Source organism: Aulonocara sp. 'chitande type north' Nkhata Bay, linkage group LG22 (assembly GCF_057382095.1).
Source record: "Aulonocara sp. 'chitande type north' Nkhata Bay isolate Kocher_YH1m ecotype deep benthic linkage group LG22, A_spYH_male_GT1.1, whole genome shotgun sequence".
NCBI classification, from domain to species: Eukaryota; Metazoa; Chordata; class Actinopteri; order Cichliformes; family Cichlidae; genus Aulonocara; species Aulonocara sp. 'chitande type north' Nkhata Bay.
In genome coordinates this window covers 4461817-4467437 of record NC_141364.1, presented here as the reverse complement: position 1 = coordinate 4467437, position 5621 = coordinate 4461817, and the positions used below count along the sequence as shown (strand labels likewise).

The following is a 5621-nucleotide window of genomic DNA, read 5'->3' as shown; positions in this document are numbered from 1 at the left end:
CTAAAAAAACCTCAGGAAAATAGTTTTTAGATAAATTTTCATGAAGAAACAAAGTTAGCTTCAGAATAAATGTTAAAATGAATATTAAACACAATATAAAACATCAGAGTGGACTTGAGGATATTTTACATATACATACATCTGGTTAAGTCTTGAGAGCTTTTAGTTTTAATTCAGTCTGTTAGAGTCAGAGAGCCATGTCTCTCTACAGTCAGAGGTTTTTGTACGGCGCCTCAATGAGTTTGTATCACTGTGGTGGACTTTTGGTGGAGGAACCAGACTGGATGTTGGAAGTAAGTCAGACTTGGAGCTTTTTTTTTTTTAATGTAATTTTCTTTTCTTTTCTTTAATTTCATTTAATATGAAAGGTTAGGAAACTTTTTGTGTAACTGATTAATTATTTTATTCATAAATTCTGTCCTAAGAAACAAAGTCAGCTTTGGAAATGAATATTCAGACACTCAGGACAATTTCCACTGAAAAAAGTTAAACTGCACAGAGTGAAGATAAAGATCTCTGGTGTTCTTATTGTATCATATCATTTACAACAATGTAAGCAATAAAAAAAACCACATTAGGTAAGTAGTGGTATTGAGTTTCTTATCCAGAACAAGCTGTTTATTACGAAGAACTGATGATGTTGAAGCTTAACATCTTTTAAAAGTGTTGACACATCTTTGTTTTGTTTTGTTCTTTTATTTCCAGTGTAGTTTGAACATATTTCAGCTCAAACTGTGTGATGATTCTCTCTGTGCTGATATGCATGAGAGGTTTCTTAAAGGGAAGTGAAACAATGTGTGAGTGAATGACTGGTGGAGCAGAAAAAACACCTGACAGAAACTTCTTAACGGAGAAAATCAAATTGTGGTTCCTGTCCTCTAAGCTGATTGGTGTTTCCTAGGTGATGCCCGCCCCGCCCTGAAGGTGCTGGGTCCCTCCAGTGAGGAGCTGAAACAGGGGAAGGCTACAGTCATGTGTGTGGCCAACAAGGGCTTCCCCTCAGACTGGAGTCTGTCCTGGAAGGTGGATGGCAGTGGCAGCATCAGCTGGGAGGAGAGCAGGAGCCCCGTGGTGCAGGAGAACGACGGCCTCTACAGCTGGAGCAGCACCCTGAGGCTCCCTGCAGACCACTGGATGAAGGTGGGCTCTGTGACCTGTGAGGCCACCCAGGGCTCCCACACTCTGGTCTCAGAGCCACTGATGAGAGACCAGTGTCCCCAGTCCTGACCAGACTAACTGTGACTTTCACACTGCTTTTTTTTTTTTTTTCCAATTCCTTCTCTCATTTTTCATTGCTTTGTTTAAAGTTTAAAGTTTGTTTAAAGTTTTAAAGAATAAAAAAATATCTATATTAAATAAGGACCGAGTGTTTGTCTTACTTTTGTGGTGATGTGAATTTTAAACTCTAAATAATGATTTCCAGGATTCTAATTGGAAGCCAGTGTGCTATCTGTAGTCAATATGAGTCGGTAGAATTAAGCCACTTTCAATACATGAAGTAAAGCAAAGTTTATGTTAAAGAGTAAGTGCGAAGGGGAATTGAGAGACACTGCCATTACTAAGCAGGATATTAAAGACATTACATTTATGCAAATTCATTGCATGCTGTGTAATGAAATGTTTCAGCATGTTGCAGTTTGTTGTATAAAACACTGAGCAGGTGGAGCAGAAAAGCGCTGTATAAGAATGAGTCTATTCTCGTGATCAGTGTTGGGGTAGGTATTTTAAGAAGTCATTTAATATACAGAGTTTTTTTGTTAAAAGTATTCAGTACGTTATTTTGGTGTTTTTTTCTGTAAAATCACCTGAAACACAACATGTCATAACTGTCATTGAACAATATGAACTTGTAGGCTACAGTCTCTCACACCAACATAAATCCCTATCCTAACGACGACACACATATTTTCTTTCTCTTGGCATTTAGGTATATGAATACCTGTCAAGGGTCCTTGACATACAGGTCTCCGACTCGGAGGACAAAAATTAATGTCCTGTGTCTTAGGAGGGCAGGATTGCTTTGCTTTTTCTTTATACGATGCTTCGCAGTATTAGTTTTGCCTAACAACCTGTTTTTGACTCCTAAATTGTCATTAATGCAACCGCTCTACATAACAGTCAGTGTAACTGATTATAAATCTTTTATTCATGAACCTACACATTACGCTTTATTTACTAGTTGTATGTATTTTAACAGAGCAAGAGGTGGACCACACGTTTGAAGAGCTGCTGGTCTTTATAACTGGGGCTGACTTACTTCCACCACTGGGGTCCTGCAACATAGACTTTTATGATCAGGAGTCGGGGATACGCATCGATGTGCAGCTTATCCCTGTATCTTCCGAGACGTGTTGCATACGAGGATCAATTTAAAGATCTTATGAACACTGCATTAAAAGGATTCCTGGGATTTGGAAAGCTGTAGCTGCATTTACATGAACTGATGCTGGAATGCTGTGGTTAAAACCTCTGGCCTTTTGGGAGGAAGTTGTGCTATTCTAAGTGTTCTGAAATGGGATTGCTCCTGGGCTTCTTCACATTGTACATTTTAAAAGTGTTTAGTATAAAAGTTTTTTGTTTTTACAAATGTGACTGTATATAGTTGTATTTATAGTGCTGTTAAGACAGGGTAACGAGGGAATACACCACAGAAGGCAGACACAGCTGAACCTCATCAGACATGACGGATACACTCACACAGAAGAATCCAAATAAAACAGGGAACCAGAGAATAGCTCTGAGACACGGGTTGACAGAACATAAGGAACAGAGGGATGAAGAAATGCGACTGGAAAACAGAAAATAAATGAAACGAATCATATTAATAATCAAAAAACATGAATAGGAAGTCAACAGGTCTTTGTACCGTGGCAGTGTTGAAGAGCAAAAAAGAGAAAATCTAAAAACCTGAGAAAGAAAAGATGGAAATTTGATCATTTGACTGATTTGGACTTAAAGTTTCTATTTGAAGTATTTGCTAAATTGTGCAGATAATTATGACTCACTGACTTTTGCTGAGTTCATTTAGTGTTAGATTTTTTTTCTTACAGAAATATGATTTTTGATAATGATCGATATTTAGAAATTGAGATTTATTTGAGCTGGTATGAAGCAGAAGTCAAAGGTCATAAATGATTTGTTAAAAATAAATGATATATTTCCAACTTTTTTTTCCTTTAGCATTAATGACATTTTCATTGTGTGTGTGTGTGTGTGTGTGTGTGTGTGTGTGTGTGTGTGTCCTCAGTGAACTGTATCAGTCTCTGCAGTATCTTCCAGCTGCAGCAGTCACTTCAGTTTCTGTTCAGTCTGACTGAGGGAGGTTTTTGTACGACTGTTTTTCACTGTGTGAACACACGCTGACTGTTAGGATAGTGACCACTCTGACAGTAATAAACTGCTGCATCTTCAGCCTGGACTCCACTGATGGTCAGAGTGAAGTCAGAGTTTGATCCACTGCCTGTAAAACGAGCTGGAATCCCTGATTGTCGACTGCTAATATAGTAAATGAGCAGTTTAGGAACTCCTCCATCTTTCTGTTGGTACCAGGATAACCAATTACTATAAATATTCTGACTGGTCGTACACTTGATGCTCACAGATCCTCCCACAGCAGAGCTCACTGCTCCAGGCTGAGTCACTGTATATTGTCCTCTGGACTCTGAGGACACAGAGACAAAAACATAAAGCAGCTTCATGGTTTTGTGGGCTTCATTTCAGAGGGACAGATGTTGATAGAGGAGAGGAGTTTGATTCTCTGGACTTTACCTGTGAAGCAGCAGCAGAGGAGAGTCCAGATGAGGACGCAGATCAAAGTCATGTTTTCGATGAGGAGGATTTCTGTGGCTTCTGTTGTGATGAAGGACAGCTGTCAGTCATCCAGTGTTCAACTCTCAGGACTATAAACTCTCCCAGAGCACTGGAGCATGGTGCTGCTGATGCAAAGTGCCTCTCTATGGAAATGATCTGACTGACGCCAGCAGGACTTCTTTAAAAAATGTTTTTCAGAGCATATTTAGCATGTGACTCACATGAACCCTGTAGAATTTATAGACAGTTAACAAATGGTCTTTGAGCGCAAAATCTCCAATGGGAGATTGAGAGACCCGTGATGGACATTTAGATCGACTGTAAAATTGACATGCACTTGTTCGCACTAAAGGAAACCACCATCATTTCATGTGGCCACCATATCGGCGCCACCTGTGGTCTCAAAGCTGGAGCTGACCAACAAAAAACTCTGTTTCTGAAGACAGACTCTGTAGACTCTTCGTTCCCATCCTGTGTCGCCCATCCTGGATTCCAAACACCTTTGAACGCTTATCTCCAAGGCTGAGGTCAGACGGCGGGTCTAGTCCCAGCGCATGCTGCAGGACCGGATGTGCCGTCTACACCGACTTACTCTCACCCCTTACTCACACCTGTTGCTTGTCATGTGCTTCTATGGTGTATTAAGATTCATGTGCTTTTGTGCTGAGGTGTTTTTTGTTGTTCTCCCATCAGAAGCTCAGTCTGGGTGGAGCTTTTTTTTCCTCCTCTCGCCTCATGTTGTGTATTTTTGTTGTTTTTCTTATCAGCCTACCTCTCTGACCTGTCTTCCCAATGTGATGTTTGTTTTGAAGTATGTTTGGTCTGAGGGTTCCTTTGTGTGTGTGCTGTGAGATTATTATTTTATCATGTGTCTATAATCGAAATGAGTGAATCATTGTACTGCTGTAAGCCACACCATACTCCTTATTATAGAGAGTATAATTAGTATGTAGTTGTAGTTCTAGTTTGCACTATGCTTCTGAATTACAAAAGAATCATTAGAAAATCATTAGATTCATTAGATAGGTTTGTACTATCCTATACTGTTGATTTACTGTGAGTGAGTTACACTGTTTCATGGCATTTCATACTGCTGAGTTAAGAAGAGAATACTGTGTGCAGAGAGCACAGAGCACATTCCACAGGAGCTCACCCCCTTGTTGGAAGCAGATAGGCAGGGAGCCAAGGTCATAACACAGGCTCACTGAGAGTTAGAGGGTAAGTTTGAGCTTTTTACGACTAGGTGGGGTCAACAGAGGCTATAAAAGCTTTGGGTAACGCTCCACCATTTTGAGACTTGCTGTGACCCTCTTCTTGCATGTCTCCCCATCCGGATGGTTTGTGCTCTTAAAGTGTTGAATTGTATGGAATACAGGATTGTTGATTGAGCATTTATACACCGAGTATTGTCCTTCCTTCAGCCCATGCACAGTACTGGAATGTAAGCGTTTCAATGTGGATGCACAACTCTGTGAAAACGACTGAAAACCCTAGTGTGGACGCAGAGCGTTTTCAAATCTATCCGGGCTAGTGTGGACGTAGCCTAAAGATGAATAGCAGCCCTCTTTAAATACAGTCAAGAAGAAGGCATTTCCACAGTTGTTGTTCACACCCTTGAACCCTCAGAGAGAGAGTTTACAACCTTGTCTCCTCTTCCAGTGTCACATAGAGACTGCTCCTTGCCTCTTCACCCCATCCTCAAAGACCTGATTAACAAAAGACTTCACCACCTGTTGGATCCTCCCCCTCTGGGTGTCACCAACTTTCTCACGAAAGTTAACTCGCCTAACTTTGTGTAATAGAGTTAAAGC

The 5621-nt window shown here is 40.4% G+C and overlaps 1 pseudogene; it reads left to right on the top strand.

Moving 5' to 3' along the window:
* Positions 1-793: 793 nt before the first annotated feature.
* On the top strand, positions 794-1227 carry LOC147303262 (Ig kappa-b4 chain C region pseudogene; annotated as a pseudogene).
* The last annotated feature ends 4394 nt before the right edge of the window (positions 1228-5621 follow it).